Below are 14,308 nucleotides of genomic sequence, written 5' to 3' on the forward strand. Positions count from 1 at the left end.
CAGGAGGGGAAGACAGTGGGCATACCAGGGAGACCCCATGGGGCTTTCTAAGGAGTCTTAACTTTTCTATTTGTGATGAGGAGCCACTAAGGAATCCAATTTAGGGAATAACCTGTTTAGATTTGTATTTTAGGAAGTTCTCACAAATACAGGCGAAGATGAAAAGCTCATAAATTAAGTAGCCAAGTTTTCAAATAAAAATTCTAAATGACTTTCACATATTCATTTCTTTATTTTCACATTTATTTATTAAATACTTATCATCAGGTACTGAGCTAGATTCAGGGCATAGAAAGGTGAATAAAAACATGTAATTCCTGCCTACATATAACATTGAGTCTAGTTGAAAAAACAGAAATTATTTAAATAATTATGTAAATGACATTGCAGCTGTGACAAGAAATTTAGAGGTGAGTATTTGGTCTCGGGAAACCCTGTTAGAGAGTTATTTGTCCTGGTTAACTTCTATGAGGAAGTGACACACGACCTGCGATTTGCAGAAGCAGTGGCAATGAGCCAAGAGCTGTGAGTGGAGAAGAGTGTTTCAGACAGGTTGACAATGTGCAGAAGCCCAGTTTGGGAGGCAAGGGAATGTGGAGAGGGAGGACAGGGGTTTCAACAACCAAGGAGATGAAGGATTCAGGGTGTAGCATGAAGCAGGAGGTCAGGAGCAGATGCTGAGTTTTCGACTCAGGTTTTGAGCTTTTCACTCTGAGCTTGAGCTTCTGAGAATGGGCAATGCAAAGCAAAGCAAAGTCACCCTGGCCATCCCAACCAAAGCCATTCTATATTAGCTAACAATCAGATGACCTGAAGACATGTGAATGAACCCAGACAACATCTGATGAGCCACCCAGCCAAACAAAGCCTTAAATGACCAATCTTCAGACTCAGGTGTGAAATAAATGGTCATCGTGTTAAGTCACTGGACTTTAGGGTTGTTTGCTATGTGAGCATATGCAATGGGGAGTGTGATGAAGTGTGAGTGAACAGGCAACCTACAGAATGGGAGAAAATTTTTGCAATCTATCCATCTAACAAAGGGCTAATTTCCAGAATCTGCAAAGAACTTAAACAAATTTGCAAGGGAAAAACAAACAACCCCATCAAAAAGTGGGTGAAGGACATGAACAGCCACTTTTCAAAAGAAGACATTTATGCAGCCAACAAACATATGAAAAAAAGCTCATCATCACTGGTCATTAGCAATATGCAAATCAAAACCATAATGAGATACCATCTCATGCCCGTTAGAATGGTGATCATTAAAAAGTCAGGAAACAACAGATGCTGGAGAGGATGTGGAGAAATAGGAATGCTTTTATACTGTTGGTGGGAGTGTAAATTAGTTCAAACATTGCAGAAGACAGCATGGCTATTCCTCAAGGATCTAGAACCATAAATACTATTTGACTCAGCAATCCCATTACTGCATACATACCCAAAGGATTATAAATCATTCTACTATAAAGACACAAGCACACATATGTTTATTGCAGCAATATTCACAATAGCAAAGACTTAGAACCAACCCAAATGCCCATCAATGATAGACTGGATAATGTGGCCTATATATACCACGGAATACTAGGCAGACATAAGAACGGATGAGTTCAAGTCCTTTGCAGGGACATGGATGAAGCTGGAAACCACCATTCTCAGCAAACTAACACAAGAGCAGAAAACCAAACACCGCTTGTTCTCACTCATAAGTGGGAGCTGAACAATGAGAACACATGGACACAAGGAGGGGAACATCACACACTGGGGCCTGTCAGGGGGTGGGGGGCAAGGGGAGGGATAGCATTAGGAGAATTACCTAATGTAGCTGACAGCTTGATGGGTGCAGCAAACCACCATGGCACATGGCACATGTATACCTATGTAACAAACCTGCACGTCTGCACATGTACCCCAGCATTTAAAGTATCATTAACAACAACAACAACAACAACAACGATTCTCAGGTTGCTGGTTTGCACATCTGGATGACTACTGAATTCATTCTCTGAAATCGGATCAAGATTTAAATTATTGAGTAAGATAGCCCTATAATAAAGACAGGGGAGAATCAGTTTAATTATGACTAGGAAAATCAGAAGGGTACTTTGCTATGAGGATGAAGATCCACTCTGAAGCATTAGTTCAACCAGTTTATGTTGTATGCAATTCTTGGGTCATTCGTTTGATCTTGAGTATAATTGATGTGGGTACAAATTCTATCTCTAACACTCAATTTTGGTGTGACTGTGGAAAGTTGGTTTACTTTCCTGAATTTAAACTGGAAAATAAAAACAATAATATCTATTTGCAAAGTTTTTGTAAGGATTACACAAATGGCAGCTGAAACATAAACCACATTGCCTGGCCTTTATTTCATACCCAAAGCATAGTTGCTATTATAATTATACAAATTTTTGTTCGGCTGTTCTCCATCTGCTTAAATACATTTTTTTTCTTCTACAGGTTCTTCTTATGCTTTAAACTTGGCTCTAGATTCACCAAATCATTGAAGCTCCCCCTCAAACTAATTTAACACAGCATTGACCTCACTTTTCTAAAATGTTTGTATCTCTGTATTTTTGCAAACTTTCGTTCATCATATATTTATTTAGCACCAACTATGCACTCATCACAAAGGGAAATAATAATAATACACTGCTTTTCCTACTCATAGGTGGCAAACAGCACATGGTGTCATATTTTCATTTAATATTGAGTATTCATTTCACCTTTTACAAATTTCTTTGGTAAGCATAATTTCATCTGATGTTCACAAAAGCCCTGTGGAAAAGCAGAACAAGTGTTAGCATCCTTATCTCCCATCAAAGACGAGTCTAAGCTCCCTGGGTCATGCTCTTCACCCCCTTGTCCCTTGGTAGGCAACTTCAGTATAAACTTACCTGGTTTTACTTATAGTGTAATGTATTTATCTTCCCTGCCTGTATGGTGGTTCCTGAGCTCAGGGACCAGGGCTTCTTTATCTCTACATCTCTAGTGTCTAGCTAAATGCCTGGCAAATTTTTGGCAATATTTGCTGCATGAATTAGAGTCAGGAAGTTTGAGGGACTTGCTCAAAAACACAAGAGAAATCAACAGCAGGCCTGGGGTTAGAATATAGCTTTTCTTTATTTCTCTCAATTCAATGCTCTCTACGTTACAAGTTGTCTTCTACTAATTTGATATTTCTGTGGTTGGTTTTATAAAACAGAATAAAAGTCTCAAAAAGAAGACAGTATGTTAAGAGCATGGAAATTTGTAACCTAGAAAGTGAAATGAATACTTATTTTTATTTTTTATTTTATTTTATTTTATTTTTTAATTTTTATTATTATACTTTGAGTTCTAGGGTACATGTGCATAACGTGCAGGTTTGTTACCTATGTATACTTGTGCCATGTTGGTGTGCTGCAGCCATCAACTCGTCAGCACCCATCAATTCGTCATTTACATCAGGTATAACTCCCAGTGCAACCCCTTCCCTCTCCCCCTCCCCATGATAGGCCCCGGTGTGTGATGTTCCCCTTAACAAGTCCAAGTGATCTCATTGTTCAGTTCCCACCTATGAGTGAGAACATGCAGTGTTTGGTTTTCTGTTCTTGTGATAGTTTGCTAAGAATGATGGTTTCCAGCTGCATCCATGTCCCTACAAAGGACACAAACTCATCCTTTTTTATGGCTGCATAGTATTCCATGGTGTGTATGTGCCACATTTTCTTAATCCAGTCTGTCACTGATGGACATTTGGGTTGATTCCAAGTCTTTGCTATTGTGAATAGTGCCGCAATGAATACACGTGTGCATGTGTCTTTATAGCAGCATGATTTATAATCCTTTGGGTATATACCCAGTAATGGGATAGCTGGGTCATATGGTACATCTAATTCTAGATCCTTGAGGAATCGCCATACTGTTTTCCATAATGGTTGAACTAGTTTACAATCCCACCAACAGTGTAAAAGTGTTCCTATTTCTCCACATCCTCTCCAGCACCTGTTGTTTCCTGACTTTTTAATGATCGCCATTCTAACTGGTGTGAGATGGTATCTCATTGTGGTTCTGATTTGCATTATGGAAGAACATACCATGCTCATGGATAGGAAGAATCAATATCGTGAAAATGGCCATACTGCCCAAGGTAATTTAGAGATTCAATGCCATCCCCATCAAGCTACCAATGAGTTTCTTCACAGAATTGGAAAAAACTGCTTTAAAGTTCATATGGAACCAAAAAAGACCCCGCATCTCCAAGACAATCCTAAGTCAAAAGAACAAAGCTGGAGGCATCACATTACCTGACTTGAAACTATACTACAAGGCTACAGTAACCAAAACAGCATGGTACTGGTACCAAAACAGAGATATAGACCAATGGAACAGAACAGAGTCCTCAGAAATAATACCACACATCTACAGCCATCTGATCTTTGACAAACCTGAGAGAAACAAGAAATGGGGAAAGGATTCCCTATTTAATAAATGGTGCTGGGAAAATTGGCTAGCCATAAGTAGAAAGCTGAAACTGGATCCTTTCCTTACTCCTTATACGAAAATTAATTCAAGATGGATTAGAGACTTAAATGTTAGACCTAATACCATAAAAACCCTAGAGGAAAACCTAGGTAGTACCATTCAGGACATAGGCATGGGCAAAGACTTCATGTCTAAAACACCAAAAGCAACGGCAGCAAAAGCCAAAATTGACAAACGGGATCTAATTAAACTAAAGAGCTTCTGCACAGCAAAAGAAACTACCATCAGAGTGAACAGGCAACCTACAGAATGGGAGAAAATTTTTGCAATCTACTCATCTGACAAAGGGCTAATATCCAGAACCTACAAAGAACTCAAACAAATTTACAAGAAAAAAACAAACAGCCCCATCAAAAAGTGGGCAAAGGATATGAACAGACATTTCTCAAAAGAAGACATTCATACAGCCAACAGACACATGAAAAAATGCTCATGAATACTTACTTTTAAATGAAAATATGCAACCATGTGCCGTTTGCCACCTAAGAGTAGGACAAAGCAATGTATTATTATTATTATGTGTTCTCCAGAGAAACAGAACTAATAGAAGATTATATGTAAATCCCCATAGATATATACACACATATTTTGAGATTTCTAAGAGAAATTTGGTTCATGCAATTGTGGACGTCAAAGAGCCCCACAGTCTATTGTCTGCAAAGTCAAGAACTAAGAAACCAGGTGGTATAATTCAATCTAAATCTGAAGTCCTGAGATCCAGGGCTTGGGGGTAGGGAGGGGACACTGGTATAAGTCTCAGGCCAGAGTCTGGAGAACCTTGAGCACAGATGTTTGAGGGCAGAAGAAGATGGATGCTCAAGCTCAAACACAGAGAGCAAATTTGTCTTTTCTCTGCTTTTCTATTCCATTCGGGCCTTCAGTTGATTGGATGATGCCCATGGCCATTAGTGAGGGGGATGTCCTTTATTCAGTCTACCGAATCAAAAGGTAATATCTTGCAAAAAACACCTTACAGACACACCCAAAAATAATGCTTTACCATCTTCCTGGATATACCTTACCCCAATCAAATTGACAGATAAAATTAATCATCGCAGTGAAGTGTTCATTCAAACAATCTGTTAATGAATGAAAGGAGGCAGAGGCCAAGGTAGTGATATTTATGAGCATCTACTATTCATATAAAACATGATATTATTTAATATTCATAGTAACTTTATGAGTTCAACATTATATCTGTTTACAGATGAGAAAACTGAATCTCACAGAGGTAAAGTCACTTATGTGTGTAGGTAACTTGTGGGGTTGGTTTTATAACCCAAGTTGGTCTAAATTCAGTGCCTGATCACTTTTCATTATATCCCGGAGAAAAAAGACTGTGAACTAAAAAACTCCAGGCTGTGTGGACACACTGATGAACACAGGCATGGGAGAATACTGTATTATTTTTTTTTCACTGCCTTTCAGTTGAAAGAATGGGCCTGAACATGACAGCTTTTCAAATTCAGAGACTTAGTCTCCTAATCCTCAGACTGTAATTTTCACTCTTGTGGCTTTGTAAATAATGTTTTTTTGTCAATTCATAAAATGCCTCTGATTAGGAAGGGATTGATCATTTCCTAAGACTGTTTTGTAAGAAATGCCCAAAGCCACTTGGCGTCCCCTGTTGGTGCTTATTTCTCTGTGTTTTTGATAAAATATAATTGTCTTAAGTCTCTCAGGATTGATTAAATGGAATGTTCAAAAGGAAAGCTGTCTTATTACTGACCCTGCATCCTTTAGTTAATAAGTTTTTTTTTCTAATTTTACTTCAAAGATGAAAGTTTCTTAATTAACCATCAGAGGTTCTCTGAAGCAAAGTATATTAAAATCATATTATGCCTTCCTGAGGCTCTCTTTGGATTTTTTATTAAGCAAAGCTATTGGAAGTAAAGATATGAGGGTAATTGTATCTATATATAATAAAGAAAGATACACTTATGAGTTTTCTATTCTAATCAACATCACTGCCACACTGAAAAAGTCAATTATTTTGTAATATTTAAGAATGCTAATAAAAATGAATGTTATGTAGCCAAATCTTGTTAGCTCTGGAAATGAGAAACAAGAATATCAAGGATTAAAAAAATCACAGCTTAATTCCAAATGCAATTTAGCAAACGTGTGTCAGAGCAACTTGATCTATTTCAACAGTTATTTATTGATTACCTGCCATATGCCAAGTAGTCTTCCTACATTCTGAGAGATAGGAAAATTAAGACATTGACCCTGCCCTCAGTGAGCTCACAAACTTCATAGGAGAGATTGTTTCTTTGCTTGTAAAACAGGTAAAATTGGACATGCCCTATAATAAAAGTATGTTCAAGGCAATGATGTGCTGGGAAACTGTTCTGAGGTGGAATAGTCTTGTTTGCCAATTTTCATGGTATAAATATTTCCACTACAGTTAGCTTCACGTTGTGAATTTAACAACTCCCAATAATTTATAAATTGGCTTGCAAAATTCTTGAATATTTAACAACCATCTCTCATAGGAAGGTATTATCCAACTTCAACACATCACTGGAAACATGGTAGAAGCACAAAAAGCAGCAGTGAATTTTGCCTGGAATGGGGCTACAAGAGGATTCAGAGCCAAGGGAATTGGAGCTAGGCCTTGAGGATGAACAAGATAGTAGGGCAGAGAACAGGGAAGAAGAATGTTCCAGGCAGAGGGAATATCACATGTAAAAGTAAGAAGGGTGAGAATTCATTGTGTGCTGGGACATATGTAATCAGACAGAGCTGATTTTGGGACTCTCAAAGCTGAGGGTTACACTGGGGCCAGATTGTTAAAAATCTTGAATGCCATACTAGGAGTTATGACTTCTTTCTACAGTAAATAGGAGTCTCTGGAGGGGGCTCACAAAACCCATTTGAAGAACAACTACAGAAATAACCCAAGCACAGATGGATTCTGCCAAATGGCCAGGCATTCTGCAAACATGGTTATTTTCAAAATGACTGATTTCTTGGCTGAATTTTATTGTTTTTCAAAAAATCTGGCTTATTTAAAAGCATGGTCATATGAGGGGGGAGAAAGTGAAGGAAAGAAATACGAAGATAAATTGTAATGTGTCTGTATTGTAATTTAGGAGTATTTAAAAATGTATTACATGCTCATTACAAAAAATTTAGGTATGAAAAAGAAGAAAATAAGAATTGCCTGTCATCTTATCACCCATATATAGCAGCCTCTATCATTTTGATGTTCCTCTTTCTAGTATTTTTATGTATGTTTTTATTATGCATATTTTTAAAATTGAAAATTAGTTTATATTATACACGTTTTATTAAAAGAATGTCTCAAGAACACCACCACAGGTCAATATGTGTTTGTCTTTACATTCCTAATGATTGTGTAGTTTTCTATTGAATGGAGGTTAACTTGTTTCTGAAATCCACCATTTGTGGAAATTAAGATTGTTTATAATTTTTTACTATCTCAACTGGCACTCCAAATAAAGACTTTTTAAACTCTTAGCATACATTTTCTCAGGACAAAAAAAAAAGTCAATTTTTTTTTTTTTTTTTTTTTTACATTTTGCTTTTTGAAAGCAAATTTCAAGGAAACAAAATAAGATGCCACTTTGGAGTTATTTCACTAATCATCTCATTGTCCTTAGCACTCCCTTACCCTCTAATGGATTAATTTTTGAGACGTCTATATTGTACTTGTGAGACCAAGTTCTCACAGGTTTCAGGACACACATAATCTTTCTGTGATGGCAGCTGAACAGTATGTCTGCTGCTTATCTCTTCTTTTACACCATACCGGTAGCACAGCATTTTATGTGACAAATACCTGGATAGCCAAATATCCTCCACTAAGAATTAAATTCATATTTGTACTAGTCATGGTGTCACATGTGTGAGAAGACTGTCTTATAGCTATTTATATGGCGTACTCTCTAGAGATTACCAATGTAAGAAGCGGTGGTTTACTTAAACTGATAGCCAATGATTCCTTTAGACGCATTCCTTCATGGGAAATAATGGTCATACAACAAGTTCTTATTAAAATTTTATTTTGTGCCAAGCACAGGGCTTGAGATGCTGAAAATTCTTTTGAGACCAGATTATAGATCACATTGAACTTCAGCTTGGGTATCTGAATTTTATCCTACAGCTTATATTAGTTATGAAAAGGTCTTCAATAGCAAAAACAGTATGTAAATCTAGGCACAATAGAGAAGTCATCTCTTAGGAATGGCCACTGCTTGAATAATTTGGGAGTGAAAATGCTTTTCTTTCCTTCAACTGATGTATTGTATTACTGAACTAATGCTGTAAACTTTGGAAATCTCTGTAAGCCTGCTATATACCAGACACTTCACTAGAAAAAGAAGGGATGGAAAATAAAATAACTGCCTTTCCTGAAAGAAACACATTTGAGAGTAAAGTATATGAGCATGTAGTCACAAAGCAACACAGTCAGTCCCATAATAAAAAAACACATAAAATAAATAGCTATGATAGTTCAGAGCCTGACTAAGTCTTTGGGAGTGGTGGCAGAGAGTAGTCAAGAACTTCATTCAGTGATGATGCTGTGAATAAAAACTTCTTTTTACACTTTGCATATATTTTGTCAGGACAATTAAATAAATGTAAAAAAATATATATATAACATTTTGCTTAGAGTGGATTTTCACGTATAAATAGAAACTGTTTAGGCAAACAGAAGGGAGGGCATTTCAGAGACAGCAAACAGTATGTGCAAAGACAGGTTGACTTGAAACAGTATATACATATTTATCATAATGTACATTATATATCATCCCCAAACCAGATTTTAAAGTAGATTTGAACCTGACAAATTATATACAAAGGTAAGATCTGTGCTGTAGTCAAAAACCTAGACAGCACTGTAAGAGATAGGTTATAAGGTGACAAGACCCCAAACAGAAAAAACACAAATCCAGGTGGAAAGAAAATGGTGGGCAGGATAAAGATAAGAGCAGTGGGGGCACAGCAGACAAGACAGATATGAGAGGTATTTAGGAGATACAAGTGGAAAGGGCCTGGTGACGAGCTAAATGTAGGGATGGTAGGTGGGCAGTATATGGCTCCCTAATTTCTGGCTGGGATGGCTTACTGGATGATGGAGATATTGAAAAGGTAGAAAATAGGAGAAGCGAGTCTCATGAGTTCAGTTCTGGGCATAACGCTTTTGAGATGCTGTGAGAAATCCAAGTGAGAATGTCTGGGTAGCAGTGGCATATGTTACTAGGTCTTGTAGAAGATGATTGGGATACTGTGAATTTTCAGACAGTAAAAGGTTAACATTTTTTAATGCTCCAATTTTTTATCAAGGTCACAGCTTGTGTCTTCTATCATGTACAAACCAGAGGCTAAAGGACTTTGCGGTTTCACAGTTGGAATCTGTGGCTTTTCTTATGTGCAGCAGAGACTCATAGCGTATTTGGAGTAACTGCTGAGAAGTCAATGTATGACATCTCCTAATTAAAGATCACCACCAAGTTAAGGATCACTGGAAGCAGGTAAGAGGGAAAGTGCATTTATTATAAAAAACAAAAAACAAAAACCCGTATCATTCTAGTAATGATTTTTATTGAAGTGGTAGCATTTAATATGATTGGCTTTCATTTTCCTTTTGAGAACTAGAGTTTGCAGAAAAATATCAGTAGTTTTTTATAGCTCAGTCGTTCAGATGTAATAAATTTACACGATAAATTCATCCATTCATTCATTCAACTACCTTTCTTTGAGTTCCCATTACCTACTTTTTCATTTTTTTTAAAGAGAATCAAAGATGAATAAGATTTAGTGCCAAGTGAGACATGGTACTGACTCTTCAGAAACACACAGCAGATTTCTTTCTTTATAATTACTGGTGTAGCTATCATGATTATAATCAATTAATAAAGATAATAGATATAATTTGTTTATGGTTTTGATGAGTAAACTCTCGGTCTCTTTCATCTCCCAGTAAGAGACATACACTGCTAGGCTAAATTGTCTTCTTTTTGGTGTTCAGCCAGGAGGAAATGCAATATAATAAAAGGTCTCCTTATGACCATATGTACAACTGAGCCTGGGGACTTGTTTTTATGCAGATTCCCAGACTCAAGCTCTGGAAATTTGGATTCCTTAGGTCTGAGATATAAAATTGGCAATTTTCTATTGCTATAATAACCCATAGGAAATTCTGAAGTACATGGTTTATCAGGCACACTTTGAGAAATCCTGTTGTGTTAGACAAAATAAGGGCTGGTAGGTCTAACTGACCAGAATGCCAATTCCAACTTTATCAGTGGCAAGCAGAGTGACCTTGCGCAAAGTTTTATAAAAAGTATTTAAATCATCTCAGAAAAAATGACTCTGGGACATTTCTGTAGAATAAAATGAAATTTTATATGTAAAATAGTTGATATTTAATTAATGCTTAATTTTACCTTTTTTCCCCCTTGTTTTTTAAAACCCCAATTAATAGTTGTTATGATTGGCTTTCAATTTCCTTTGGAGAACTACCAGTTTGCAGGAAAACATCAGTAGTTGTCTTTTTAGCTTGGATGTTCAGATGTAATAAATTTACATGATAAATTCATTCATTTATTCAACTACCTTTTTTGAGTGCTCATTATTTTTTGTGCCTCTAATCTATCGTTCATCCTTTCTTTCTTTAGAATTCCTGTGTATCCTTTTTATTTCTCATTGGACTCTGCACTGCTTGAGAACAGAAGTTTGTCCTCACTTTATTTCTATATCTTCAAAACCTGCATGCAGCATGTGTATACCGAAGTGTTTTCCTAGAAAGTTATCCCTATACCTTGATATCTACCTTTATTTTATGCTCTTGTATCAAAATGATTATTAATTTGTTTACAAGATTGACACTTCCAAAAACTCATTAATGCTTCTTTGTCTTTTTATAGCATAACACATTTGGCAAGAAATAGGATTATGCTTTCTTTAATTCCCTACTTAAGAAAAAGTCCCTGGCCAGGCATGGTGGTTCACACCTGTAATTCCAGCACTTTGGGAGGCCAAGGCAGGAGCATTACTTGAGCCCATGAGTTTGAGATCAGCCTGGGAAGTATAGGGGGACACCATCTCTATGAAAAATAAAAAGTTATTCCTGCACGGTGATGCACCAGCTACTAGGAAGGACTGCCTGAGTCTGGGAGGTTGAGGCCACAGTGAGTTATGATTGTGCCACTGCACTCAGCCTGGGCAACTGAAGGGCTTTGCCTCAAAAAGAAAAAAAGAAGAGAAGGCACCTGATTTAATTCAGGAAATGATAGCATCAAATGCTTATTTTGACAATTCACACAGACTCATGAGTGTGTTGGCCAAGGAATGACTTGGTGGCTTAGGTGACAGCATGTTAGTTGGCAAAAGCATTTACTATGTTAGTTTTATTAGTTTAGTGAATATTTATTAGAGTTCACACTGTGTGCCAGACATTGTGCTGGGTGATAAGGGAATGCAATCAACAAAATGGTTCTTATGTTCAAGGAACACATGGGTTTATAATGAGGGCAAACCAATAAATAGGTAATTTCAACACATTATGGTACATACTATACTAGAGAAAGGCATGGGATGTTTTGAGACTCCCAACTTACTGTACAGGTAAGGGGGAAAGTTTTCTGAAGGGGATTATACCCACGTTGAAAGATGGAGGAATAAAGAGTGGTTCTATGGTCTGCATGTTGGTGTAAACCATCCCCAAGTTCATATGTTAAAATCCTAATCCCTAAGGTGATGATATGAGGAGTTAAAACCTTTGGAAGTGATTAGGTCATGGAGGCAGACCCGTCTTGAGTGGAATTAGGGACACAGGAGGTCCTTGCGCCTTCAGCCATGTGAAAATGCAGCGAAAAGATTCCATCTATGAACCAGAAAGAAGGGCCTCACCAGATACCAAATCTACTGGTGCCTTGATCTTGGATTTCCCAGCCTCCAGAACTGTAAGAAATAAATGTCTGTTATTGACATTCCACCTAGTCAATGGTATTTTGTAATAGCAGCCCACATGAACTAAGACAAGGGACAAGGCAGAGGAATTAAAATGTGCTCCAGAGAAAAGCAACAGCATGTGTCAAGACAGGAGATGGGCAAGCACTTCATACTCATGATTCACAAGTAGCCCCATCTGGTTGTGAGAGAAGAGGTTGGAGCAAGAAGTGTGGAACCCTATCATGGAGAGAATTATTTTCCTCAGGCTAAGTAATTAGCTTTGTCATGAGTATAAAGGAAAGCCATTAAAAAATTGTAAGTATAGATGTGACATCATTATTATAACTGTAATTCTAAGTTCACGTTTGTAGTCCATCACAAATCTTGCCTTTACTGGACAGATCGTTTTTAAAAATATTCATTAAATGCATTTATATTTCCTAAGAAATTTGAGTTTAACTTTCACAATCACTTGAGTTAAATGACTAATAAAAGCTCATAATACTGAATAATTAAATATAATAAAATGTCATCTCAGAGTAGAGGACTCTATTTATTTTAAACATACCACATTATCTTTAAGATCACATTAGGAACTTCTAGTGTAAGTTGCTTCTGGCTGGAATTACTTCACTCAGTCTCTGAATTGTTCAATTTTATCAGTGAGGATGAGCTAGGATATATTGCAGTAACAACTTCCAACTTACAGTGGTTTTAAAATAAACCAAATATTAATAGTATTAATTCTATAAGTCCGTTATGGGGGATATGTGGGAAAATGGACTGTGCTGATTTCAGTGACTCAGGCCCCCAGGTTAATGAAAAAAACAGCTTCTAAATTGCTAACCAGTGGACCAAAGAGAAGAGTGCAGCTTTCAACACATCATCTATCCACAGTTGTCATCACTCAAATACAAAGAAGCCAGAAAAATCAAGATTATTATGTACCCTGAAGAGGCGGAAACTGAAAATATTTGACAAACATCATTAATTACTATCACACCAATAAAATAACTATCAAATCCAGAAAAATTAAAAAAAAGCACACAAAATAAAACTACCACCTAAATTCAAGAATGACCAACATTGCCTTGCTAGAATCTTGGAGAAGATTTTACCACCTAGAAGGCCACTGGTAGTTCCATATATCTTGGGTGGGGGGGGGCGGGGTTTGGGGGGTGGGGAATGGGTGGTTTTTACAGTGTGAGGTTCATAAAAAAAATCCCACCTGCCTAAAGTCACCTGAGGCCTCTTCCTCATTCCCACACTGTCTTCCCCTTGGCACATAGCCCCAGGGTCTGTAGCAAATTTAAACTCAATAAATGTCCATCTACCTCAAGGTATTTTTGTTTTGTTCATATACTTGCTTTTGTTTTATTAGAGGCAGGGTGTTGCTCTGTCACCCAGGCTAGAGTACAGTAGCACAATCATAGCACACTGTAACCTCAAACTCCTGGGCTCAAGCTATCTTCCCATCTCAGCAGCCCAAGTGGCTAGTTCAACCATAGCAACCATCATGCCAAGCTAATTAAGATTGTGTCTATCTATCTATCTATCTATCTATCTATCTATCTATCTATCTGTCTATCCATCCATCCATCCATTCATCTATCTTTAAGGGAGAAGGGGTCTCACTATAACTGACCAGGCTGTTCTCCAACTCTTGGCCTCAGGTAACCCTCCTGCCTTGGCCTCCCAAAGCACTGAGATTACAGGTGTGAGCTACTGTGCCCAACCAATCAAGCGTACTTCTTTTTGCAGTGTCTAAAATGTTCTTTCCTCCCACATCCCCAATTGTTCAATATATAATTAGAGGCTTCAATCACCAGAAAAAAAAGGGCAAAGAATGTTA

General features: G+C 37.3%; 1 protein-coding gene across 4 annotated transcripts in view; it reads right to left on the reverse strand.

Moving 5' to 3' along the window:
• Positions 1–14,308, reverse strand: part of TENM4 (teneurin transmembrane protein 4) — a 3,083,677-nt gene that overhangs the window by 1,426,794 nt on the left and 1,642,575 nt on the right. For 3 of the 4 annotated variants that reach the window (XM_073019792.1, XM_073019798.1, XM_073019801.1), the window contains one exon: positions 4,978–5,015. The exons of the other annotated variant lie outside the window; for it this stretch is intronic. The gene's annotated coding sequence lies outside the window, so the exon portion shown is untranslated. The remainder of the gene's footprint in view (positions 1–4,977; positions 5,016–14,308) is intronic. 4 annotated transcript variants of the gene reach the window in all.

The sequence above is a fragment of the Chlorocebus sabaeus genome, chromosome 1 (assembly GCF_047675955.1).
Source record: "Chlorocebus sabaeus isolate Y175 chromosome 1, mChlSab1.0.hap1, whole genome shotgun sequence".
NCBI lineage: Eukaryota > Metazoa > Chordata > Mammalia > Primates > Cercopithecidae > Chlorocebus > Chlorocebus sabaeus.